Source organism: Scyliorhinus torazame, chromosome 13, assembly GCF_047496885.1.
Source record: "Scyliorhinus torazame isolate Kashiwa2021f chromosome 13, sScyTor2.1, whole genome shotgun sequence".
NCBI classification, from domain to species: domain Eukaryota; kingdom Metazoa; phylum Chordata; class Chondrichthyes; order Carcharhiniformes; family Scyliorhinidae; genus Scyliorhinus; species Scyliorhinus torazame.
Genome location: NC_092719.1, coordinates 116,998,348 through 117,025,924, shown reverse-complemented (window position 1 = coordinate 117,025,924; position 27,577 = coordinate 116,998,348). Strand labels below are relative to the sequence as shown.

Here is a 27,577-nt window from a genome sequence, read left to right as displayed (position 1 = left end):
GGGTGTATCTATGTGTGGGGTGTGTGTGCCTGTGTGTGTGGGGGGGGTGTATCTATGTGTGTGTCTGTGTGTGTGGGGGGGGTGTATCTATGTGTGGGGTGTGTGTGTGGGGGGGGGTGTATCTATGTGTGGGGGGGGGGGTGTCTGTGTGTGTGTGTGGCGGGGGGGGGTGTCTGTGTGTGGGGGGGGGGTGTATCTAGGTGTGGGGTGTGTGTGTCTGTGTGGGGGGGTGTATCTGTGTGTGGGGTGTGTGTGCCTGTGTGTGTGGGGGGGGGTTGTCTGTGTGTGGGGGGGTGTATCTATGTGTGGGGTGTGTGTGTCTGTGTGTGTGTGGGTCGTGTATCTATGTGTGGGGTGTGTGTGTCTGTGTGTGCGTGGGCGGGTTGTACCTATGTGTGGGGTATTTGTGTCTGTGTGTGTGGGGGGGTGTATCTATGTGTGGGTGGGTGTATCTCTGTGTGGGGTGTGTGTGTGTGGGTGGGAGGTGTATCTATGTGTGGGGTGTGTGTGTCTGTGTGTGTGTGGGGGGTAGTATCTTTGTGTGGGGTGTGTGTCTGTGTGTGGGTGTGTGTGTGTGGGGGGGTGTATCTATGTGTGGGGTGTGTGTGTCTGTGTGTGGGGGGGGTGTATCTATGTGTGTGGTGTGTGTGTCTGTGTGTGTGTGGGGGTGTATCTGTGTGTGGGGTGTGTGTGTCTGTGTGTGTGGGGGGGGGTGTATCTATGTGTGGGGTGTGTGTGTCTGTGTGTGTGTGGGGGGGTGTATCTATGTGTGGGGTGTGTGTGTCTGTGTGTGTGTGGGGGTGTATCTATGTATGTGGTGTGTGTGTGTGGGGGGAGGTGTATCTATGTGTGGTGTGTGTGTGCCTGTGTGTGTGGGGGGGTGTATCTATGTGTGTGTCTGTGTGTGTGTCTGTGTGTGTGTGGGGGGTGTATCTATGTGTGTGGTGTGCGTGTCTGTGTGTGTGTGGGGGGTGTATCTATGTGTGGGGTGTGTGTGTCTGTTTGTGTGTGGGGGTGTACCTATGTGTGTGGTGTGTGTATCTATGTGTGTGGGGTGTGTGTCTGTGTGTGTGTGGGGGGGGTGTATCTATGTGTGGGGTGTGTGTGTCTCTGTGTGTGTGGGGGGGTGTTTCTATGTGTGGGTGTGTGTGTCTGTGTGTGTGGGGGGTGTATCTATGTGTGTGTCTGTGTGTGTGTGGGGGGGTGTATCTATGTGTGGGGTGTGTGTGTCTGTGTGTGTGTGGGGGGGTGTATCTATGTGTGGGGTGTGTGTGTCTGTGTGTGTGTGTGGGGGGGTGTATCTATGTGTGGGGTGTGTGTGTCTGTGTGTGTGTGGGGGGTGTATCTATGTGTGGGGTGTGTGTGTCTGTGTGTGTGTGGGGGGGGTGTATCTATGTGTGGGGTGTGTGCTTGTGTGTCTGTGTGGGGGTGGGTTGGGGGTGTATCTATGTGTGGGGTGTGTGTGTCTGTGTGTGTGGGGGGGTGTATCTGTGGGTGTGGGGGGGTGTATCTGTGGGGTGTGTATTTGTGTATGTGGGGTGTGTGTGTCTGCGTGTGTGTGGAAGGGTGTATCTATGTGTAGTGTGTGTGTGTGTGTATCTATGTGTGAGGTGTGTGTCTGTGTGTGTGTGGGGGGGGTGTATCTATGTGTGGGGTGTGTGCTTGTGTGTCTGTGTGGGGGTGGGTGGGGGGTGTATCTATGTGTGGGGTGTGTGTGTCTGTGTGTGTGGGGGGGTGTATCTGTGGGTGTGGGGGGTGTATCTGTGGGGTGTGTATTTGTGTATGTGTGGGGTGTGTGTGTCTGTGTGTGTGTGGGGGGGTGTATCTATGTGTGGGGTGTGTGTGTCTGTGTGTGTGTGTGGGGGGGTGTATCTATGTGTGGGGTGTGTGTGTCTGTGTGTGTGTGGGGGGGGTGTATCTATGTGTGGGGTGTGTGTGTGTGTGTGTGGGGGGGGTGTATCTATGTGTGGGGTGTGTGCTTATGTGTCTGTGTGGGGGTGGGTGGGGGGTGTATCTATGTGTGGGGTGTGTGTGTCTGTGTGTGTGGGGGGGGTGTATCTGTGGGGTGTGTATGTGTGGGGTGTGTGTGTCTGCGTGTGTGTGGAAGGGTGTATCTATGTGTAGTGTGTGTGTGTGTGTGTATCTATGTGTGAGGTGTGTGTCTGTGTGTGTGGGGGTGGGTGTATCTATGTGTGGGGTGTGTGTATGTGTGAGGTGTGTGTGTCTGTGTGTGTGCGGGGGCGTGCATCAATGTGTGGGGTGTGTGTGTGTATCTATGTGTGTGGTGTGTGTGTCTGTGTGTGGGGGGGTGTATCTATGTGTGGGGTGTGTGTGTGTATCTATGTGTGTGGTGTGTGTGTCTGTGTGTGGGGGGGGTGTATCTATGTGTGGGGTGTGTGTGTCTGTGTGTGTGTGTGGCGGGGAGGGGGTGTCTGTGTGTGTGGGGGGGTGTATCTATGTGTGGGGTGTGTGTGTCTGTGTGGGGGGGTGTATTTGTGTGTGTGGTGTGTGTGTCTGTGTGTGTGTGGGGGGGATGTACCTGTGTGTTGGGTGTGTGTGCCTGTGTGTGTGGGGGGGGTGTATCTATGTGTGGGGTGTGTGTGTGGGGGGGAGGTGTATCTATGTGTGGGGTGTGTGTGTCTGTGTGTGTGTGGGGGTGTATCTATGTGTGGGGTGTGTGTCTGTGTGTGGGTGTGTTTGTGTGGGGGGATGTATCTATGTGTGGGGTGTGTGTGTCTGTGTGTGTGGGGGGGTGTATCTATGTGTGTGGTGTGTGTGTCTGTGTGTGTGGGGGGGTGTATCTATGTGTGGGGTGTGTGTGTCTGTGTGTGTGGGGGGGTGTGTATCTATGTGTGGGGTGTGTGTGTCTGTGTGTGTGGGGGGGGTGTATCTATGTGTGGGGTGTGTGTGCCTGTGTGTGTGGGGGGGGTGTATCTATGTGTGTGTCTGTGTGTGTGGGGGGGGTGTATCTATGTGTGGGGTGTGTGTGTCTGTGTGTGTGGGGGGGGGGGTGTATCTATGTGTGTGTCTGTGTGTGTGTGTATCTATGTGTGTGGTGTGTGTGTCTGTGTGTGGGGGGTGTATCTATGTGTGGGGTGTGTGTGTCTGTGTGTGTGTGTGGCGGGGGGGGGTGTCTGTGTGTGGGGGGGGGGTGTATCTAGGTGTGGGGTGTGTGTGTCTGTGTGGGGGGGTGTATCTGTGTGTGGGGTGTGTGTGCCTGTGTGTGTGGGGGGGGGTTGTCTGTGTGTGGGGGGGTGTATCTATGTGTGGGGTGTGTGTGTCTGTGTGTGTGTGGGTCGTGTATCTATGTGTGGGGTGTGTGTGTCTGTGTGTGCGTGGGCGGGTTGTACCTATGTGTGGGGTATTTGTGTCTGTGTGTGTGTGGGGGGTAGTATCTTTGTGTGGGGTGTGTGTCTGTGTGTGGGTGTGTGTGTGTGGGGGGGTGTATCTATGTGTGGGGTGTGTGTGTCTGTGTGTGGGGGGGGTGTATCTATGTGTGTGGTGTGTGTGTCTGTGTGTGTGTGGGGGTGTATCTGTGTGTGGGGTGTGTGTGTCTGTGTGTGTGGGGGGGGGTGTATCTATGTGTGGGGTGTGTGTGTCTGTGTGTGTGTGGGGGGGTGTATCTATGTGTGGGGTGTGTGTGTCTGTGTGTGTGTGGGGGTGTATCTATGTATGTGGTGTGTGTGTGTGGGGGGAGGTGTATCTATGTGTGGTGTGTGTGTGCCTGTGTGTGTGGGGGGGTGTATCTATGTGTGTGTCTGTGTGTGTGTCTGTGTGTGTGTGGGGGGTGTATCTATGTGTGTGGTGTGCGTGTCTGTGTGTGTGTGGGGGGTGTATCTATGTGTGGGGTGTGTGTGTCTGTTTGTGTGTGGGGGTGTACCTATGTGTGTGGTGTGTGTATCTATGTGTGTGGGGTGTGTGTCTGTGTGTGTGTGGGGGGGGTGTATCTATGTGTGGGGTGTGTGTGTCTCTGTGTGTGTGGGGGGGTGTTTCTATGTGTGGGTGTGTGTGTCTGTGTGTGTGGGGGGTGTATCTATGTGTGTGTCTGTGTGTGTGTGGGGGGGTGTATCTATGTGTGGGGTGTGTGTGTCTGTGTGTGTGTGGGGGGGTGTATCTATGTGTGGGGTGTGTGTGTCTGTGTGTGTGTGTGGGGGGGTGTATCTATGTGTGGGGTGTGTGTGTCTGTGTGTGTGTGGGGGGTGTATCTATGTGTGGGGTGTGTGTGTCTGTGTGTGTGTGGGGGGGGTGTATCTATGTGTGGGGTGTGTGCTTGTGTGTCTGTGTGGGGGTGGGTTGGGGGTGTATCTATGTGTGGGGTGTGTGTGTCTGTGTGTGTGGGGGGGTGTATCTGTGGGTGTGGGGGGGTGTATCTGTGGGGTGTGTATTTGTGTATGTGGGGTGTGTGTGTCTGCGTGTGTGTGGAAGGGTGTATCTATGTGTAGTGTGTGTGTGTGTGTATCTATGTGTGAGGTGTGTGTCTGTGTGTGTGTGGGGGGGGTGTATCTATGTGTGGGGTGTGTGCTTGTGTGTCTGTGTGGGGGTGGGTGGGGGGTGTATCTATGTGTGGGGTGTGTGTGTCTGTGTGTGTGGGGGGGTGTATCTGTGGGTGTGGGGGGTGTATCTGTGGGGTGTGTATTTGTGTATGTGTGGGGTGTGTGTGTCTGTGTGTGTGTGGGGGGGTGTATCTATGTGTGGGGTGTGTGTGTCTGTGTGTGTGTGTGGGGGGGTGTATCTATGTGTGGGGTGTGTGTGTCTGTGTGTGTGTGGGGGGGGTGTATCTATGTGTGGGGTGTGTGTGTGTGTGTGTGGGGGGGGGTGTATCTATGTGTGGGGTGTGTGCTTATGTGTCTGTGTGGGGGTGGGTGGGGGGTGTATCTATGTGTGGGGTGTGTGTGTCTGTGTGTGTGGGGGGGGTGTATCTGTGGGGTGTGTATGTGTGGGGTGTGTGTGTCTGCGTGTGTGTGGAAGGGTGTATCTATGTGTAGTGTGTGTGTGTGTGTGTATCTATGTGTGAGGTGTGTGTCTGTGTGTGTGGGGGTGGGTGTATCTATGTGTGGGGTGTGTGTATGTGTGAGGTGTGTGTGTCTGTGTGTGTGCGGGGGCGTGCATCAATGTGTGGGGTGTGTGTGTGTATCTATGTGTGTGGTGTGTGTGTCTGTGTGTGGGGGGGTGTATCTATGTGTGGGGTGTGTGTGTGTATCTATGTGTGTGGTGTGTGTGTCTGTGTGTGGGGGGGGTGTATCTATGTGTGGGGTGTGTGTGTCTGTGTGTGTGTGTGGCGGGGAGGGGGTGTCTGTGTGTGTGGGGGGGTGTATCTATGTGTGGGGTGTGTGTGTCTGTGTGGGGGGGTGTATTTGTGTGTGTGGTGTGTGTGTCTGTGTGTGTGTGGGGGGGATGTACCTGTGTGTTGGGTGTGTGTGCCTGTGTGTGTGGGGGGGGTGTATCTATGTGTGGGGGGGGGTGTCTGTGTGTGGGGGGGTGTATCTATGTGTGGGGTGTGTGTGTCTGTGTGTGTGGGGGTCGTGTATCTATGTGTGGGGTGTGTGTGTCTGTGTGTGTGGGGGGGTTGTACCTATGTGTGGGGTGTTTGTGTCTGTGTGTGTGGGGGGGGTGTATCTATGTGTGGGGTGTGTGTGTGGGGGGGAGGTGTATCTATGTGTGGGGTGTGTGTGTCTGTGTGTGTGTGGGGGTGTATCTATGTGTGGGGTGTGTGTCTGTGTGTGGGTGTGTTTGTGTGGGGGGATGTATCTATGTGTGGGGTGTGTGTGTCTGTGTGTGTGGGGGGGTGTATCTATGTGTGTGGTGTGTGTGTCTGTGTGTGTGGGGGGGTGTATCTATGTGTGGGGTGTGTGTGTCTGTGTGTGTGGGGGGGTGTGTATCTATGTGTGGGGTGTGTGTGTCTGTGTGTGTGGGGGGGGTGTATCTATGTGTGGGGTGTGTGTGCCTGTGTGTGTGGGGGGGGTGTATCTATGTGTGTGTCTGTGTGTGTGGGGGGGGTGTATCTATGTGTGGGGTGTGTGTGTCTGTGTGTGGGGGGGGGGGTGTATCTATGTGTGTGTCTGTGTGTGTGTGTATCTATGTGTGTGGTGTGTGTGTCTGTGTGTGGGGGGTGTATCTATGTGTGGGGTGTGTGTGTCTGTGTGTGTGTGTGGCGGGGGGGGGGTGTCTGTGTGTGGGGGGGGGTGTATCTAGGTGTGGGGTGTGTGTGTCTGTGTGGGGGGGTGTATCTGTGTGTGGGGTGTGTGTGCCTGTGTGTGTGGGGGGGGGTTGTCTGTGTGTGGGGGGGTGTATCTATGTGTGGGGTGTGTGTGTCTGTGTGTGTGTGGGTCGTGTATCTATGTGTGGGGTGTGTGTGTCTGTGTGTGCGTGGGCGGGTTGTACCTATGTGTGGGGTATTTGTGTCTGTGTGTGTGGGGGGGTGTATCTATGTGTGGGTGGGTGTATCTCTGTGTGGGGTGTGTGTGTGTGGGGGGGAGGTGTATCTATGTGTGGGGTGTGTGTGTCTGTGTGTGTGTGGGGGGTAGTATCTTTGTGTGGGGTGTGTGTCTGTGTGTGGGTGTGTGTGTGTGGGGGGGTGTATCTATGTGTGGGGTGTGTGTGTCTGTGTGTGGGGGGGTGTATCTATGTGTGTGGTGTGTGTGTCTGTGTGTGTGTGGGGGTGTATCTGTGTGTGGGGTGTGTGTGTCTGTGTGTGTGGGGGGGGGTGTATCTATGTGTGGGGTGTGTGTGTCTGTGTGTGTGTGGGGGGGTGTATCTATGTGTGGGGTGTGTGTGTCTGTGTGTGTGTGGGGGTGTATCTATGTATGTGGTGTGTGTGTGTGGGGGGAGGTGTATCTATGTGTGGTGTGTGTGTGCCTGTGTGTGTGGGGGGGTGTATCTATGTGTGTGTCTGTGTGTGTGTGTGGGGGGGGTGTATCTATGTGTGTGTCTGTGTGTGTGTGGGGGGGTGTAACTATGTGTGGGGGGTGTGTGTCTGTGTGTGTGTGTGTGGGGGTTGTCTGTGTGTGTGTTTGGGGGGGGTGTATCTATGTGTGGGGTGTGTGTGTGTGTGGGGGGGGGGTCGTGTATCTATGTGTGGTGTGTGTGTGTCTGTGTGTGTGTGGGGGGGCTGTACCTATGTGTGGGTTGTTTGTGTCTGTGTGTGTGGGGGGGTGTATCTATGTGTGGGGTGTGTGTGTGTGTGTGGGGTGGGTGTATCTATGTGTGGGGTGTGTGTGTCTGTGTGTGTGGGGTTTGTGTATCTATGTGTGGGGTGTGTCTGTGTGTGGGGGGGTGTATCTATGTGTGGGGTGTGTGTGTCTGTGTGTGGGGGGGGTGTATCTAGGTGTGGGGTGTGTGTGTCTGCGTGGGGGGGTGTATCTGTGTGTGGGGTGTGTGTGCCTGTGTGTGTGGGGGGGGGGTGTCTGTGTGTGGGGGGTGTATCTATGTGTGGGGTGTGTGTGTCTGTGTGTGTGTGGGTCGTGTATCTATGTGTGGGGTGTGTGTGTCTGTGTGTGCGTGGGCGGGTTGTACCTATGTGTGGGGTATTTGTGTCTGTGTGTGTGGGGGGGTGTATCTATGTGTGGGTGGGTGTATCTCTGTGTGGGGTGTGTGTGTGTGTGGGGGAGGTGTATCTATGTGTGGGGTGTGTGTGTCTGTGTGTGTGTGGGGGATAGTATCTTTGTGTGGGGTGTGTGTCTGTGTGTGGGTGTGTGTGTGGGGGGGGGTGTATCTATGTGTGGGGTGTGTGTGTCTGTGTGTGGGGGGGGGTGTATCTATGTGTGTGGTGTGTGTGTCTGTGTGTGTGTGGGGGGTGTATCTGTGTGTGGGGTGTGTGTGTCTGTGTGTGTGGGGGGGGTGTATCTATGTGTGGGGTGTGTGTGTCTGTGTGTGTGGGGGGGGTGTATCTATGTGTGGGGTGTGTGTGTCTGTGTGTGTGGGGGGGTGTATCTATGTATGTGGTGTGTGTGTGGGGGGGGAGGTGTATCTATGTGTGGTGTGTGTGTGCCTGTGTGTGTGGGGGGGTGTATCTATGTGTGTGTCTGTGTGTGTGTGGGGGGGGTGTATCTATGTGTGTGTCTGTGTGTGTGTGGGGGGGTGTAACTATGTGTGGGGGGTGTGTGTGTGTGTGTGGGGGTTGTCTGTGTGTGTGTTTGGGGGGGGGTGTATCTATGTGTCGGGTGTGTGTGTGTGTGTGGGGGGTCGTGTATCTATGTGTGGTGTGTGTGTGTCTGTGTGTGTGTGGGGGGGTTGTACCTATGTGTGGGTTGTTTGTGTCTGTGTGTGTGGGGGGTGTATCTATGTGTGGGGTGTGTGTGTGTGTGTGGGGTGGGTGTATCTATGTGTGGGGTGTGTGTGTCTGTGTGTGTGGGGTTTGTGTATCTATGTGTGGGGTGTGTCTGTGTGTGGGGGGGTGTATCTATGTGTGGGGTGTGTGTGTCTGTGTGTGTGGGGGGGTGTATCTATGTGTGTGGTGTGTGTGTCTGTGTGTGTGTGGGGGGGTGTATCTATGTGTGGGGTGTGTGTGTCTGTGTGTGTGGGGGGTGTATCTATGTGTGTGGTGTGTGTGTCTGTGTGTGTGTGGGGGGGTGTATCTATGTGTGGGGTGTGTGTGTCTGTGTGTGTGTGTGGGGGGGTGTATCTATGTGTGGGGTGTGTGTGTCTGTGTGTGTGTGGGGGGGTGTATCTATGTGTGGGGTGTGTGTGTCTGTGTCTGTATTTGGGGGTTGTATCTATGTATGGGGTGTGTGTGTCTGTGTGTGTGAGGGGGGGTGTATCTATGTGTGGGGTGTGTGTGTCTGTGTGTGTGTGGGTGGGGGTGTATCTATGTGTGGGGTGTGTGTGTCTGTGTGTGTGGGGGGTGTATCTATGTGTGGGGTGTGTGTGTCTGTGTGTTTGGGGGGGGGGGTGTATCTATGTGTGGGGTGTGTGTGTCTGTGTGTGTGTGGGGAGGGGTGTATCTATGTGTGGGGTGTGTGTGTCTGTGTGTGTGTGGGGGGGGGTGTCTGTGTGTGTGTGGGGGGGTGTATCTATGTGTGGGGTGTGTGTGTGTCTGTGTGTGTGTGTGGGGAGGGGTGTCTGTGTGTGTGTGTGGGGGGGGGGGTGTATCTATGTGTGGGGTGTGTGTGTCTGTCTCTTGGGCAGTGACGACCCCATACAGTGCCCTCAATTGTTCAATTAGCTGCAAACACTTACTGTACGGACTCGGGTAGGAAGGATGGCCACATGAGTAAGGTTATCTGCCATTCTATTGGCGAGCTGGTGAGAATGGGCCTGCCAGCTCTGATGAAATGTACTCCTGGAGGTTTTGTTATATGACGTGCCCCCACACTCCAACCATTAATCAGCCAACATATCTATCCTTCCCACTGCCTTCTTGCGCTAATTGAACAACAAAATGACTCATTACCCAATTTGATGATGCTTCACTGCCAGTTAAACAGCCCTTTATCCACTCCCCCTCCCCCATTTTCAATATTTTAATATCTGGTAATGAGACATGTTGAAAGAAAATGAAGAGAAAAAAAACAATCTTATTTAATGTCCCAGTGGTTTCTCTCCAGGGCTGATCACTGCCTTGTCCTGGAGATTTATCTTCAGTTCCTGGAGACTCTGGGCCAATCCTAGAGGGCTGGTAACCCTGGATGAGAATATTGGTCGGGGAGGTAGAGGGGAGCATTAGTACCAGGGAAGACAAAGCGTTCAGCCAGCAATGAGTTAGACCCGTGGCTCAGTCCGGGGTGCTTCAGGGGACGTCATTCATTAATTCAATGTACCCCTCCGCCCCCCCCCCCTCCCCCCCAACTCCCCCAGCGAATCAAAGCTCCTTAAAATCTAATCTGGGAAATGCGTTTACAGATGGGCATGTTTGAGTTTTGCTTTATGAAGATGAACCCACTGAGAACTTTAAAGGTGCTCAGTGGAGAGGAGGCATCAGACAGCTTGCTTAAACTCATTGCTAGAAGGCTGTAATGGTAATGAAGCTCATTCCATAAAAGTCTGATGGTAATTCCTGGCCCTGCAGGGTCTCATTATCATCCCTCGCTCTCCTTGTGTTGGTAATGTGTACAGCCGGCAGTTGCTAATGACCCTGGTGTCTGGTCAAATACCGTTGTGATACAGCCAGTGTTTCAACAGCTGCCTCTTATAAACAGCTGTGATTATAATGGGCGTTCACAAGACTAATGAGATCTCCGGAACGGGAATAGCTGAGGAGGGCTTGGGTAGAGCAGAGAGGCAAGGAATAGTGCCACCATCTTGTGAGATCGGCATTCAAATCCGGCTAAAGTAGCCATGCAGCCGGTAAGTCTGCCTTAGGCCTCTGTTTCTCGTGGGCCTGGAACTCAAAGCACTCTCCCAAATTAGACGCGACCTGTAAATCTCCCTGAGAGGCCACAGGCGATGTGGGGAGAGCAGAAAATGTCCCACCATGTCCCACAATAACCAAGTTATTGGCAACACCAATAACCTGCACTTTTGAAGATGGTGAAAACATTCAGAGGCTTGGTGTGGAGTTTTACCAAATACAATTTGACGCCAAGACTATTGAAGATGTTAGAGGCAAATTTAAAGGTGTTTCTTACAGGGGGAAGAGAGAGGTAGACAGGCGGAGGGGTATGAGAGCATTCCAGAACTCAGGGCCTTGGCAGCGAAGGGGACCCTTGCAAAGGGTGGAATGATGCAAATCGAGACTTGGCAAGAGACCAGAATTGTTGGAGCACAGATATCTCACAGTCATAGGTCTGGAGAAAATTAGGGAATAGTGAAGCCAGGGAAGAACTTGACAACGAGAATGTGCAAGATTTGGGGGTATTTCCACCCCTTCTGGGCAGAATCAGACTTGACAGTAAAGCTTACTTGTGCATCGACTTTATGGAGAGAAAGTCATGGCAATTTTATTAAGTTCTCAGATAAACTATGCCAAAAAATCTGGACGGTGATTTACAGTTTAATGTGGAATATACACCCAGAATTCCTTTACCTTGTGAGGTACCCTCAATAACGAAGCTTAGAGATTAAACTGCAAAGAAGGCTTTATTAGACTAAGAACTATGTTAGAGCTGAGACAAGTGCTGACTGCTACACAGCCCATGAGGCAGCACTTTATATATGGCTCACAGGTGGGCGGATCCAGAGGCGGAGTCCCCAGGGTTCCAAGCCTGGTCTTAAAGGGGACATCACCTTACATGATGATAAGGCAGTAACCGTTCATCACACCTTGGCATCATTTCTGCACTGTGTTCTACTTCTATGTTTTCCCACTTGACTATCTGACAAAGAATGGTTTGTCCTAAAGTCAGGTGTTAGGAGACTACAAGATTAGATGCTAGTTTCTGATAATAAACTTAGGTTTTAATAGATAGTATTCTTGTTAGTAGCCTGCTAAGCTTATGGATGAGAGTTTATTAAAAATAATAATAATACTAATCTTTCAGTTTTATAGTTGATGTGTTGCCAGACAAGAAAAGGCACTGATGATGACAGTGTAGAGGAAACTTTACTCTGTATCTAACCCCGTGCTGTACCTGTCCTGGCAATGTTTAGTGGGGACAGTGTAGAGGGAACTTTACTCTCTATCTAACCCCGTGCTGTACCTGCTCTTGGGGAAGTGTTTAGAATCTCTACAGTGCAGAAATGAAATGAAATGAAAATTGGAAAGAGTAACCTACCTATGCCCATGTCCCAAACCATTCCCTATAACCCAGTAACCCCACTAAGGGGCAATTTATCATGGCCAATCCACCTAATCTCTCCATCTATGGACTGTGGAAGGAAATCGGAGCACCCGGAGGAAACCCACGCAGACATGGGGAGAATGTGCAAACTGCAAACAGAAAGCCACCGTGCTGTACCTCTCCTGGGAGTGTTTGATGGGGACAGTGTAGAGGGAGATTTGCTCTGTATCTAACCCCCTTCTGTACCTGCCCAGGGGGTGGTTGATGATGACATTGTAAAGGGAGATTTACTCTGTATCTAACCCCATGTGGACCAGCCCTGGGGGTGGTTGATGATGACATTGTAAAGGGAGATTTACTCTGTATCTAACCCCATGTGGACCAGCCCTGGGGGTGGTTGATGATGACAGTGTAAAGGGAGATTTACTCTGTATCTAACCCCATGTGGACCAGCTCTGGGGGTGGTTGATGATGACAGTGTAAAGGGAGATTTACTCTGTATCTAACCCCATGTGGACCAGCCCTGGGGGTGGTTGATGATGACAGTGTAAAGGGAGATTTACTCTGTATCTAACCCCATGTGGACCAGCTCTGGGGGTGGTTGATGATGACAGTGTAAAGGGAGATTTACTCTGTATCTAACCCCATGTGGACCAGCCCTGGGGGTGGTTGATGATGACAGTGTAAAGGGAATAGCGGTGGGCAACCTGCAGTTGAGTGGGGCCCACGAGACATTGACCGTTTTCCACACACACGGTTGTCACATTCCACTGATCTCTATCTGCATACTTTTTTTCCGACGGTATGACTAAAGTGATACACAAGTAACACAAGTGAAGTGAGGTGGGTGCTGGTTGCTCACAACATTGACTGTGAGAATCGTGCACTCCCGCTGTGTCCAAAGTATAAATATTTATTTTGTTTTTACCATTTGAAGTTAATGACAGTTTTATTAATATGTAAATGATTAAGCATTTTCCATAACTCATTATGAAATATTCAGCGTGTATTAAATGTTTTCATTCTTATTCACAGGGGTCATGGTTAGTGAACGGGCCCGATTTCAATCTTGCGGTCCCCTGATGAAGGAGGGCCACACATGCAGCCCACTCACTAACCTAAGTTGCAAATCACTGCTGCAGAGGAAGTTTTTCTCTTTATCTAACCCTGTGCTGTACCTGACCTGGGAGTGTTTGATGGGACGGTGTAGAGGGAGGTTTACTCTGTATGTAATCCCGTGCTTTACCTGTCCTGGGAGTGTTTGATGGGGACAGTGTACAGGGTGGTTTACTCTGTATCTAACCCCATGCTGTACCTGTGCTGGGGGGGTTAGATACAGAGTAAACTCCCTCTACACTGTCCACATCAACACTGTTAGCATTCGGTGTCCAGAGTCATAAGGTCTTAGAGGTCAACAGCACAGAAAAAGCCTTACAGCCCATCGCGTCCACACCAGTCAAAAACAACTGCCTAACTATTCTAATCCCATTTTCCAGTACTTGGCCCATAGCCTTGATTGCCTTGGCATCGCAAGTGCACATCTAAATGCTACATAAATGTTATGGGGTCTCTGCCTCCACCATCCTTCCAGGCAGTGAGCTCCAGACTCCCACCACCCTCTGGGTGAAATGTTTTTCCTCACATCCCCTCTAAACCTCCTGCCCCTTATCTTAAATCTAGGCCCCTGGTCATTGGTCCCTCCACCAAGGGGAAAGGTTTGTTCCTGTCTACTGTTGCCTTTCTTTTCCTGTGGCTCTGTTCCAACAATGGCAATCAGTGAGTTTGCCCTCTTTTCTTTTGATATCTATATTCTAATGCTCAGAGTCGCCAGGTATCGAATGATACCACCACAAGTTTCAACCGGCTATCGATCAAAGAGCCAAACACCAGTTAGTTAGTTCAAGGTCAAGGGTACTTTATTTACACACACGATTAATCATGCAACATAAACACTACTAATTAAACTACACCGATCGACTAAGCAACTTATACTTAACTTCGGGCACCCGGCTTAGGTCAGAGGAACAGTGGCCGCTGTTCGATTCTGGATCTATCGAGTCTGGAGAAGTAACTGCTGCTCAGCTGGGCTCATCCATCTGGTCGCGAGCGTTGAACTTGGACTTGCTTCTGGTGGCGCTGCGATTGGAGATGGATGTTGCCGAGGCGCCAGGTCCAAAAGAGGACGAACATGTGGCGGACTCTCTTCTTATACTTGGGGGTTTTTGCGCTCTTTTGGGCGGTCCTTCAGTTTGGACCCCACTAATTGGGTGATCCCGATCACTGTGTTCGATTTCTAACCAATAAATGGGCCGGTGCCTGGATGGCTGGGCGTGCCCCAAGCGGTCACTGACCCCGATGTTTACGCTTCCCTAAACCAGGGAGTGACACCAAAATGTCTGGGACTGTCCCGGTTGCTCGAATACCAGTCCTTTGTCTTGGTGGAGATGGGCCATCAAATGCTAATCGGTCCATCAAATGCTAAATGGTCGGCGTTTCGATACCGTCTGGACTCCTTGCTTGCAAATATACATTTCAGGCTCTGACCCTGCCTGAATCTTGCGTTGTCCATTTTACCCGCTAGACTTTGCGAGATTCTCTGTCTCTAGTTGTAAGTTGCCATCCCAGATGGCTACACTACTCTATCTATGCCCCTCATAATTGTATACATCTCAATCATGTCCCTCCTCAGTCTCCTTTGCTCCAAGGAAAATAACCCCAGTCTATCTAATTTCTCTTCATAACTAAAACTCTCCAGCCCAGGCAACATCCAAATAAACCTCCCCTGCACCCTTTCCAGTGCCATCACTTCCCTCCTATAATATGGATTCAGCAATGCACACAATACTCCAGCTGTGGCCTAACTGACATTTTATACAATTCCAGCATAATCTCCCTGCTCTTAAACCCAGGCGCGATTTAACCAAAACGTTTCTGAGTGTGGTAGCGAGCAGGAACTGCCGCAAGCTTCCCATCACCGCTATAAAACATTAATTGGTCCACTTAACGAGGGCCAACGGGCTTCACACCGCAAATGATGGCACAGCCTGCTGATTCGCCGGAAACGGGATCGCCAGCCCCCTGCTAATAAGGGAGAGCGGCACTTAAACCGTTCCTGCACAGCCAACCCCTCAGCCCGCAGCATGCCACCAAAGAGACCAGTTCCATGATTTGGGGATGCGTACCTGGGCTGATGGTTGGACGAGGTAAAGGCCAGACAGAATGCCCTGTTCCCCCAAGGGTCTCGGAGGGCCAGCTGCAAGTCAGCCAGTGCCACCTGGGAGGAAGTGGCAGCGTCACCAGGAGGACTGGCACCCAGTGCCGTAAGAAGATCAATAACTGCACGGGTGGGTTGGCATCAGTCTCCTACCCCCAAGAATACGCCTGGCAGCACCCCCGCCCAGCACAGTTCCGTTGCCCAGCCTACCCGTGTGCACCAGTGCTGCCCACGGCACCCCCCTCTCCCGTATCCCACATCCTCCCCACTCCCCCCTTACTTGCCACAGGGAACTATAGACCAGTGAGCCTAACATCAGGATTAGGGAAGCTGCTGGAGTCCATTGTCAGGGATTTCATAGCACAGCATTTGTAAAGCAGTGGTGCAATCAGTCAAAGTAGCAAGGATTTACGAAAGGAAAACCATGTTTGACAAATCTACCAGAATTTTTTGAAGATGTAACTAGTAAAGTGGACCTGGGAAAGCTGGTGGATGTGGTTTATTTAGACTTCCAGAAGGTTTCAGGCAAGGTCTCACATAGCAGATTGCTATGTAAAGTTAAAGCGCATGGGATTGCGGGTAGTGTCTTGAGATGGATAGAAAGCTGGTTAGCAGGCAGGAAGCAAAATGTTGGAATAAATTAGTCTTTCTCTGATTGGCAGGTAGTGACTCGTGGGGTACCGCAGGACCCCAACTGTTCACATTATATATTAATGACTTGGGTGAGGGAACTAAATGTATTATCCAAATATGCAGATGATACAAAGTTGGGTGGGAGAGTGAGCTGTGAGGAGATGTTTCAGAAGGATTTGGACAGGCTGAGTAAGTGGGGAAAAGGCAGATGCAATTTAATGTGGATAAATGTGAATTTATCCGCTTCGGTAGCAAAAATAGGAAGGCCGATTATTATTTGAATGGGTGTAAATTGAAAGCGGTGGATACTCAGCGAGACCTTGGTGTCCTCGTGCATCAATTGCTGAAAGTAAGCACGCAGGTACAGCAGGTAGTAAAGAAGGCAAATGATATGTTGACCTTCATAGCGAGAGGATTTGCATATAGAAATAGAGATATTTTACTGCAATTGTATAGGGCATTGGTGATGCCACACCTGGAATATTTGCCGTCCTTATCTGAGGAAGGTTGTTCTTGCTATGGGGGCAGTGAGGCGAAGGTTTACCAGGCTGTTTCCTGGGATGGAGGGACTGTCAAATGAGGAGAGACTTAAGTCAGTTAGGATTATATTCATTGGAGTTCAGAAGAGTGAGAGGGGATCACATAGAAACTTACTAAATTCTAACAGGATTAGACAGGGTAGATTCAGAAAGAATGTTCCCAATGGTGGGGGAGTCCAGAACAAGGGGTCTTAGTTTGAGGATAAGGGTTAAACCTTTTAGGACTGAGGTGAGGAGAAATTTCTTCACTCAGAGAGTGGTGAATCTGTGGAATTCGCTACCACAGAAAGTAGTTGAGGCCAAAACGTTGGTAATTTGAAGAAGGAATTAGACATAGCTCTTGGGCCTAAAGGGATCAAGAGATATGGGGAGAAGGCGGGGATCAGGGTATTGAACATGATCAGCCATGACCATAATCGATGGCGGAGAAGGCTCGAAGGGCTGAATGACCTCCACCTGCATCTATTTTCAATGTTTCTATGGACCTTGCTGAGGCACAGAGATACATGTCCCAGTCTCAGGTGGGCATTGCCGAGGTGCTGCGGAGCTTGTCCCAGTCTCAGGTGGGCATTGCCGAGGTGCTGCGGAGCTTGTCCCAGTCGCAGGTGGGCATTGCCGAGGTGACGCGGAGCTTGTCCCAGTCTCAGGTGGGCATTGCCGAGGTGCTGCGGAGCTTGTCCCAGTCGCAGGTGGGCATTGCCGGAGGCTCCAGAGCATGTCCCGGATACTGGGTGGGGGGGGGTCTCTCAGTCTCAGGTGGACATAGCCGAGGCACTGCGGAGCTTGTCCCAGTCCCAGGTGGGCATTGCTGGATACTCCAGAGCATGTTCCAGGCCCTGAGGAGCAATGCCGAGGGCATCGACACTGGGCTGCAAATATTGGGGAGCTGGCAGAGCTGGGCAGGGCCAGATGACGCAGAGGCAGCCGACACTCAATCCAGCTGCCCATTCCTCCCGAGGTGAACCTAGGACCCTATGGGCACCAACCGCATGGAGGCAGTGCTGGATGCCAACCTGGAGCTACCCTACAGAGTGGCGATGGGACTCACCAGCTCCCTCAAGACCCATCCCCTGACAACGGCGGCTCTCAGAATCAGCACCTGGAACAGGGTGCCATGGCGGGGCATGTGCTGCCACCAAGTAGGCCGGGGCCCACTGGCTTCAGGCCCCCCACCCCCCCCCTCTCCCCCGCCCCCCAGGATGCCTGCCAGGGTCATCGAAGGATGCGGTAGGCAGCAGGCTACTTTCACCTCTGATGTGCATCCTGAGGACACGCCTAGGCGCAGCGATAGAGCACGGACGGCTAAGCAGGTCGAGGATCATTAATAGGGCACTCTGGGAGCCGGGGGTGGGGGGGGTTAGGGATGAGGTGGGGAGGGGTTGGGAGATTGAGGCGGCCTCCTCCGGTGTCTGGTCGACTGGCCTGCCAGACGGCAGCTTTTGCGGGGTCTGTAAGGAATAATACCTGGAAGGGATTGGGAGAGGGTGTGAGACTGACAACCAATGTGTCTTCCATCCCGGGACCCTCAATTCCCCCAGTGGTTCCCCCTGGCCACCATTCCCCCATTGCTGCTGCTCTTCCCTCCCCCATTGCTCCCCCTGCCCCCATACGTCCTCTGCTATCCAACACGCCCTGGCAACGAACCTCCGACCGCAGCAGGGCCGCTACTCACCAGGCCCCACACCCTGTACCCAGACACCCGTACGTAATGATACCTGGACTGGGCCCCTCCTCAGTACACACGCCCACCCTCTAGTCATCTAAATGGCCCTGGTGCTGTGGCTCAGTCCCTGGGTTTTTGGCTGTTGCCCGCTGTCGGTGGTGTTGCTTTCTGTAGTGTTCAGGCACAGTGTCCAGGCATCATGGTCAGATTGGGATGCTAGGCTATAACTCCCACTTGCTACATGGTCCGCCCACCCAAGGGAAATCCACTTGGGAGGTGTGAAGTGCTCACTTAACCACGACTGCCAATTCCCAATTAGCAATAACCTTAAGCCGCGCTCCGCGGACAGTGGTAGTTATGAGTGGTCAGCGGGGCAGGTGAGTGGGGTTGGGATTGCCCCCGGAGTGGGAACACACAATCCAGGTGGTGGCATGGCGGACCCGCGGGCGCGGAGACACCCATCCACCCCCCCCACCCCCTCCCCTCCGATGGCGGCCCACCCCGACCGAGGCTGTCACCCCCGGTGGCTCGCCCACCCCCTTCCAGGCATTGGGACAGCAACCCCAGTGCCCAGGGCTATTTGCCTGTGAGCCAAGATGGCTACTCACCTCCTCGGGTCCCCACAGCAGCCCTCCCACCAGTTTCACATATTTAAAAAGGTGTACTAATCAGTGCCCGCATGGCCACTTACTGGGGAGACCATTAGATCACGACAGGCTGATGGATAGGGGGTCGCTCCTGTTAATTGTATGAAGATTGGGCTTATTGGTTTCTCGCCAAACTCCCTTGTGACTTAACTGGACTAGAAATTCTCTGCCTTCCTGACTCACTTGATGTCACTTCCCATTTAAGCTGTGCACCTATCCCTACTGAACCTTCTCTCAGGATCCCAGCCCCCTGCCAAGTTAATTTAAACCCTCCCCAACAGCACTAGAAAACCTCCCTGCAGGGAAGCTGGTCCCATTTCGGTTCAGGTGCAAGATGTCCCACCATCCCCGAAAACAGTCCAAATGTCGCAAAAAATCTAAAGTCCTCTCTCCTGCACCATCATCTAGACTAACCTCCTATTTCTACACTCATTAGCACGTGGCACCGAAAGTAATCCAGAGATTACTATCTTCTTGGGTCCTATTTTTTAATCTACTTCATAGCTCCCTACGTTCTGCTTGCAGGACCTCATCCCTTTTTCTGCCTGTATCATTGGTACCAATGTGTACCACAATATCTATCTGTTACCCTCCCCCTTCAGTATTCCCAGCAGCTGGTCAGTGACATCCCTGATCCTATAACCAAGGAGGCAACATACCATCCTGGAGTCTCTTTTGCAGCCGCAGAAATACCTGTCTGCTACCCTTAAAATTGAATCCCCAACCATCATAGCCCTGACATTCTTCCTCCTCCCCTCTTATGCTGCAGACCCATCGATAGTGCCATGAAATTGGCTGCCATTGATGAGGAGCAACATCCTCTCAGCAGCTACCCTGTCCAACCCCCAAAGAATCTGAAATGGTGCAATAAGATTGCCTCTTCATTTTTCAAATCTCCAGTGAACACAGGCCTACTCTGCCCGTAAAACAAATCCCTCATCCCAGGAATCCACCTCGTGTACCTTCTCTGAACTGCCTTCAACGCAAATGTTTTTTGAGGTGATTTCTCACTCTGAATGTTTGGGAAATGAATCAGCGCTAGGTTCAATGTTCTCATTTCTGAAAAACGCAGATCAGCACTAGTTTAATCTGGGCAACTTCTGCACTCAGCTGACTAATCCATAACCAAACAGTTGTTCAGTCAGACAACACCTGCAGGAAAGCTGCAGAGCTACTTGTTAAAGCTATTAACTGTGCACTTCCTGAACTCAAGCTTGCAAGCTTTGGCTGATTTCCCCATGTAGCCAGAAAATGCTGCTTTCACTTCCCATTGACTCAAGTGAAACTATGAGATCCCCCTCACCCCCCAATGTACCCAGAAGACTCTGCTTTAGCTGGTCCCCTCACTGGTGGCCATTTTGTTTTGCATGTTGAGATCCTGTATTGGAATAATCATTTGGCTAAATTCTCCTCACTGTCCCTTTTCTACAGCTTGTCACAGCTGAAAGTACAGCTAAACTCAATTTATGATCAGGAGATTTTCAGTAACTGTGAGTGTACATCAAGTGGAGGTGCGCGCTGGACTAAATATTTTGCCTTTCTGACATCATAACCTCATCAATTAGTATTTGTCACATTTGGGGCACTCTATAATCAAAGTATTTCTAACCATGGCACCGTGTTGTCAATAAACTAGGACCCTAGGTTCCCTGTACATGATTTTTGCTGCTTGGGGTGAGTATAATCAATCCTTAACATTGAACGCCATTACTATTGTCGAATCCACAACCATCAATATTGCGGGGGTCACCATTGATCAAAATTCAACCGGACCGGTCACATAAATGCCGTAGCTACTAGAGCAAGTCAGACACCGAGTATTGTGCAGTGTGTGGGCACCTCCTTGTTCCCCCCAAATATCTCTACCATCTACACCACAAGTCAGGATGCGATGGAATACTCTCCATTAGCCTGGTCAGTGTCGTTCCAAAATCACTTGAACCTCAAAGTCATCCAGGTCAAAGCAGCCCATTAGATCTGCACCCCATCTTTCACCATAAACATACATTCACTCCCTCTGCCACCTGTGCACAGTAGCAGCAGTGTGCACTATCCATCCACAGGGTGCAAAGCAGCAACTCACCGAGTCTCCTTCAATGGCACCTTTCGAAACCACAACACAGAAGGACAGCAGATGAATGGAAATACCATTATCACCATGTTCTCTCTAACACATGGTTTTCAAACTCAGGGTCGCGACCCACATGCGGGAGGGTCGTGGAGCAATCAGTTGTGGCGTTCCCGATCGCGGCGAGAAGTTCCCAACTGCTGCGATCAGCTTTTAAGAATGCCGGCCGCGGGCAGTCCCCGATTGGTTGCGGTGTATGAGGGGGCAGGCGGCGCGAGGTTGGGCTGTGTGCTGGTCACCGCGCTCAGAGTGGTGGGGGTGGGGGAATGGGCTGACGGGCGTCCACGTGGATGCGATGCTAACAGTGGTGGCCCAAGCTTGGAGCTCCGCTCTATTTCCCTTTCTTTGCGACTGTGTGAAGAACTGAAGATGGGTCATTTTGTAATAAAATAGAGAGGGCCAGAGATACAAACAGACCAGGATCTCACAACTAAATCTGCTGGAGAGAGCTTCCCAGGAGAGTCCACGGTAGGACAAGGCAGTGCTGGTGTGAGCTGTATCCCGAGATCCAGGGACTCTGGTGAACAAACAATTAAGAAGAAACTGAAATAGGAAAGATGGGGCATGATTCTGTGATCCTGAGGCTAAGTGTTGACACCGTGGCGTTTCCCAACGGCGTCAACATGGCCTCAGGATCAGCAATTCTGGCCCCGACAGGGGGCCAGCATGGCACTGGAGCGACCCTCGTTGCTCCAGCTGCTGATCCCAGCGTCAACTGGCCGCCGCGGGGTCCGCGCATGTGCAGTGGCACCGGCGCCAACGCGCGCATGAGCAGTGGCTCCCTTCTCCACGTCGACCCCGACGCAACATGGCGTAGGGCTACAGGGGCCGGCACGGAAGAAAGGAGGCCCCAGCACGAGAGGCCGGCCCACCGATTGGTGGGCCCCGATCACGGGCCAGGCCACAACGGAGGGCCCCCCCCTGGGGTTGGACCACTCTTTCCCCCCAACAGGCCGCCCCCGGACCCTTCCATGCCGAGGTCCCGCCGGTTGAGAGCAGGTTAGAACGTCGCCGGCAGGACTCGGGCTTTTTGTTGTGGCCGCTCGGCCCATCCCGGGCCTAGAATCGCCGGGGAGGCCCCGTGGAGCGGCCCCCGGCTGGCGCCGCGCCAGCCCCTCTGCGGAGAATCGTGTCCTGGCGTCAGGGGGGCGTGGCGCGATTCGTGCTGGTCGCGGCGATTCTCTGGCCCGGCCCCGGGCTGAGAGAATCCCGCCCATGATTTCTTGAGGGATGGCTTTTATTGTGCCAATGCAAATCAGGATGCAAAGCCCATGTGTGTTATATGCAGGGAAGTACTGACAAATTAAGTTTAAAACCCTCAAATCTTCAAAGGTATTTGAAGACTAAGCATGGAGAGTTCGAGGACAAATATCTTGATTTTTTTCAAAGCATGCAGCAAGAAATTAAATCGTCAGCTGATGTCCTTAGCAGAAATGTAACATTAAATGACGAAGCAAGAGAGATCGTGAGGACCAAGCAGGCCCAACTGCCACATTAGTTTTATACTTTTTTACTTTTATACCTTTTTCAAATTGTGTGTGTCGGGGGGAAACTGAAGTGACATCACAGAAAAGCTGTGACCTGAGTGGCTGGTTGGGAATCGACACTAAATTAAAAAAATTAAGCATTGGTAACTAATTAAACATAATTACTTAATTATAATTTAGTGGGGTATCTAAGCTAGAGATCGGAGAGTACTATATTTAGCTTTCGCATTTATATTTGAAATCTAGTGCTAGGAAACAGATAGTTAACAGTAACTTTAAAAAAAATTAAAAATATATTTTAAAAATTTTTTAACTTTTAATTTTAATTAATTGACGCAATGTCAGTTAGAGGGGTGCAGTGCTCTGACTGTGAGATGTGGCAGGTCCGGGAGGCTTCCAGCGTCCCGGATGGCTTCATCTGCAGAAAGTGCACCCAACTGGAGCTCCTCACAGACCGCATGGTTCGGTTGGAGCAGCAATTGGATGCACTTAGGAGCATGCAGGTGGCGGAAAGCGTCATAGATCGCAGTTATATAAATGTGGTCACACCCAAGGTGCAGGCAGAGAAATGGGTGACCACCAGAAAGGGCAGGCAGTCAGTGCAGGAATCACCTGTGGTTGTCCCCCTCTCGAACAGGTATACCCCTTTGGATACTGTCGGGGGGGGGGGGGTAGCCTATCAGGGGAAAGCAGAAGCCAGAGTAATGGCACCACGGCTGGCTCTGATGTTCAGAAGGGAGGGTCAAAGCGCAGAAGAGCAATAGTAATAGGGGATTCTATAGTCAGGGGCACAGATAGGCGCTTCTGTGGACGTGAAAGAGACTCTAGGATGGTATGTTGCCTCCCTGGTGCCAGGGTCCAGGATGTCTCCGAACAGGTAGAGGGCATCCTGAAGGGGGAGGGCAAACAGGCAAAGGTCATTGTACATATTGGTACTAACGACATAGGCAGGAAGGGGCATGAGGTCCTGCAGCAGGAGTTCAGGGAGCTAGGCAGAAAGTTAAAAGACAGGACTTCTAGGGTTGTAATCTTGGGATTACTCCCTGTGCCACGTGCCAGTGAGGCTAGAAATAGGAAGATAGAGCAGCTAAACACGTGGCTAAACAGCTGGTGTAGAAGGGAGGGTTTCCGTTATCTGGACCACTGGGAGCTCTTCCGGGGCAGGTGTGACCGATATAAGAAGGACGGGTTGCATCTAAACTGGAGAGGCATAAATATCCTGGCCGCGAGGTTTGCTAGTGTCATACGGGAGGGTTTAAACTAGTATGGCAGGGGAGTGGGCACGGGAGCAATAGGTCAGAAGGTGAGAGCATTGAGGGAGAACTAGGGAATAGGGACAGTGGGGCTCTGAGGCAGAGAAGACAGGGAGAAGTTGCTGAACACAGCGGGTCTGGTGGCCTGAAGTGCATATGTTTTAATGCAAGAAGTATTACGGGTAAGGCAGATTAACTTAGATCTTGGATTAGTACTTGGAACTATGATGTTGTTGCCATTACAGAGACCTGGTTGAGGGAAGGGCAGGATTGGCAGCGAAACGTTCCAGGATTTAGATGTTTCAGGCGGGATAGAGGGGGATGTAAAAGGGGTGGCGGAGTTGCGCTACTGGTTAGGGAGAATATCACAGCTGTCCTGCGGGAGGACACCTCAGAGGGCAGTGAGGCTATATGGGTAGAGATCAGGAATAAGAAGGGTGCAGTCACAATGTTGGGGGTTTACTACAGGCCTCCCAACAGCCAGCGGGAGATAGAGGAGCAGATAGGTGGACAGATTTTGGAAAAGAGTAAAAACAACAGGGTTGTGGTGATGGGAGACTTCAACTTCCCCAATATTGACTGGGACTTACTTAGTGCCAGGGGCTTAGACGGGAGCATCCAGGAGGGCTTCTTAAAACAATATGTGGACAGTCCAACTAGGGAAGGGGCGGTACTGGACCTGGTATTGGGGAATGAGCCCGGCCAGGTGGTAGATGTTTCAGTAGGGGAGCATTTCGGGAACAGTGACCACAATTCAGTAAGTTTTAAAGTGCTGGTGGACAAGGATAAGAGTGGTCCTAGGATGAATGTGCTAAATTGGGGGAAGGCTAATTATAACAATATTAGGCGGGAACTGAAGAACATAGATTGGGGGCGGATGTTTGAGGGCAAATCAACATCTGACATGTGGGAGGCTTTCAAGTGTCAGTTGAAAGGAATTCATGTTCCTTGTGAGGAAGAAGGATAAATAACGCAATTTTCGGGAACCTTGGATAACGAGAGATATTGTAGGCCTCGTCAAAAAGAAAAAGGAGGCATTTGTCAGGGCTAAAAGGCTGGGAACAGACGAAGCCTGTGTGGAATATAAGGACAGTAGGAAGGAACTTAAGCAAGGAGTCAGGAGGGCTAGAAGGGGTCACGAAAGGTCATTGGCAAATAGGGTTAAGGAAAATCCCAAGGCTTTTTACACGTACATAAAAAGCAAGAGGGTAGCCAGGGAAAGGGTTGGCCCACTGAAGGATAGGCAAGGGAATCTATGTGTGGAGCCAGAGGAAATGGGCGAGGTACTAAATGAATACTTTGCATCACTATTCACCAAAGAGAAGAAATTGGTGGATGTTGAGTCTGGAGAAGGGTGTGTAGATAACCTGGGTCACATTGAGATCCAAAAAGACGAGGTGTTGGGTGTCTTAAAAAATATTAAGGTAGATAAGTCCCCAGGGCCTGATGGGATCTACCCCAGAATACTGAAGGAGGCTGGAGAGGAAATTGCTGAGGCCTTGACAGAAATCTTTGGATCCTCACTGTCTTCAGGTGATGTCCCGGAGGACTGGAGAATAGCCAATGTTGTTCCTCTGTTTAAGAAGGGTAGCAAGGATAATCCAGGGAACTACAGGCCGGTGAGCCTTACTTCAGGGGTAGAGAAATTACTGGAGAGAATTCTTCGAGACAGGATCTATTCCCATTTGGAAGCAAATGGACATATTAGTGAGAGGCAGCATAGTTTTGTGAAGGGGTGGTCGTGTCTCACTAACTTGATAGAGTTTTTCGAGGAGGTCACTAAGATGATTGATGCAGGTAGGGCAGTGGATGTTGTCTATATGGACTTTAGTAAGGCCTTTGACAAGGTCCCTCATGGTAGACTAGTACAAAAGGTGAAGTTACACGGGATCAGGGGTGAGCTAGCAAGGTGGATACAGAACTGGCTAGGTCATAGAAGGCAGAGAGTAGCAATGGAAGGATGCTTTTCTCATTGGAGGGCTGTGACCAGTGGTGTTCCACAGGGATCAGTGCTGGGACCTTTGCTGTTTGTAGTATATATAAATGATTTGGAGGAAAATGTAACTGGTCTGATTAGTAAGTTTGCAGACGACACAAAGGTTGGTGGAATTGCGGATAGCGATGAGGATACAACAGGATTTAGATTGTTTGGAGACTTGGGCAGAGAGATGGCAGGTGGAGTTTAATCCGGACAAATGTGAGGTAATGCATTTTGGAAGGTCTAATGCAGGTAGGGAATATACAGTGAATGGTAGAACCCTCAAGAGTATTGAAAGTCAAAGAGATCTAGGAGTACAGGTCCACAGGTCACTGAAAGGGGCAACACAGGTGGAGAAGGTAGTCAAGAAGGCATACGGCATGCTTGCCTTCATTGGCCGGGGCATTGAGTATAAGAATTGGCAAGTCATGTTGCAGCTGTATAGGACCTTAGTTAGGCCACACTTGGAGTATAGTGTTCAATTCTGGTCGCCACACTACCAGAAGGATGTGGAGGCTTTAGAGAGGGTGCAGAAGAGATTCACCAGAATGCTGCCTGGTATGGAGGGCATTAGCTATGAGGAGCGGTTGAATAAACTCGGTTTGTTCTCACTGGAACGAAGGAGGTTGAGGGGCGACCTGATAGAGGTCTACAAAATTATGAGGGGCATAGACAGAGTGGATAGTCAGAGGCTTTTCCCCAGGGTAGAGGGGTCAATTACTAGGGGGCATAGGTTTAAGCTGAGAGGGGCAAGGTTTAGAGTCGATGTACGAGGCAAGTTTTTTACGCAGAGGGTAATGGGTGCCTGGAACTCGCTACCGGAGGAGGTGGTGGAAGCAGGGACGATAGTGACATTTAAGGGGCATCTTGACAAATACATGAATAGGATGGGAATAGAGGGATACGGACCCAGGAAGTGTGGAAGATTGTAGTTTAGTCGGGCAGCATGGTCGGCACGGGCTTGGAGGGCCTAAGGGCCTGTTCCTGTGCTGTACATTTCTTTGTTCTTTGTTCTTTGTACAGGTAAGTAATAATGGTGTGTCGCGAAGGTTGGCCGCTGTGGGTCACGAACATCAGCCCGTATGTCCCGCAAACATCAGCCAGCATGGGTCCCGAAGATCCACCGGTTGGTAAAAGCGGGTCCTGGGGAAGAAAGTTTGAAAAACACCGCTCTAACACCATCCTGACTTGGAAATATATCATCATTTCTTCATCACCGGATCAAATCCTGCCCAGTGGCAGCCGTGCGTACCATCTACAAGATGCACTTCAGCAAGTCACCAAGGCTCCTTCGACAGCACCTTCCAAACCCATGAGCAGCAGATAACTCGGAACACCCCCACCTGGAAGTTCCCTTCCAAGTCACTCACCAACCATCCTGCTGTGGAAATATATCACCGCTCCTTCACTGTCACTGGGTCAAAACCCTGGAGTTCCTCCCTCCCTAAAAGCAATATGGGTGAGAGACTGCAGCGGTTCAAGAAGGCAATTCACCAGCACCTTGGGTTGAATTCTCCACCGGCGGGAAGCTCCATTTTGCCGGCAGCCCGGGGGTTTTCCGACGGTTCGGGGCTGCCCCACAATGGGAAACCCCATTGACCAGCTGGCATAATGGAGCATCCCGCTGGCGTGCTGAAACAGAAATGTGGCGCGGTGTCATGTGAGAGTACCTTTAAGAAATGGATGTTTAAGCAATGTACCTTTAAGAAATAGAGCTGATCATATTACTGAAGTGATGTCAGAGGGTGGGGGGAGCTGAGCTCACTTCTGCTTTTTGCGTTTCAGTTTGAGAAGGCTGCTGGGAGTGTTTGTGTGTTTTGCTGAGAGCTGCATGAAGAAACACAGAGCTGGTCTGTTGACTTCTGCAATCTAAAGACTATAAATATATTGAATGTAACCTAATGTGCTCCTATTTCTGAAGGTTTGAAGTCTTTTGGATGTTTAAAGGAACAGTTTGAAGGATTATTTATTGTTGTAGTCTTTTGGGTTATCTTTGAAGTAATGGGTGTTAAGATATTCAATGTTTGTTTTTAAAAGGTTAACTTGAGTTCATAGAATAAACATTGTTTTGTTTTAAAAACCACTTGTCCATTTTTCCTGTATCTCACCTGGAGAGCACGCCGTGTGCTTCCCACACCATAATCTATTAAAAGTTGTGGGTCGGTTGAACTCCATGAAACACTTTGGGGTTCTGTAAACCCGGACCCATAACAGCGGCGAGACAGAGAAACTTTTTCCATTTTATACATAACACCAAAACTACACAACCCACCCAAACAACACCCAAATCTAGCCAGTGACACCCACATCCCTTGAATGAATTCAAAAATCATTCTAGAGTAAGTGTGCTCCTCCTAATCTTTCTTCCCTCTTTGCAACAC

The 27,577-nt window shown here is 51.3% G+C and overlaps 1 protein-coding gene across 3 annotated transcripts in view; it reads left to right on the top strand.

The window, feature by feature from the left end:
• srgap3 (SLIT-ROBO Rho GTPase activating protein 3) overlaps positions 1 to 27,577 on the top strand; it is a 978,679-nt gene that overhangs the window by 808,331 nt on the left and 142,771 nt on the right. The window lies entirely within an intron of this gene.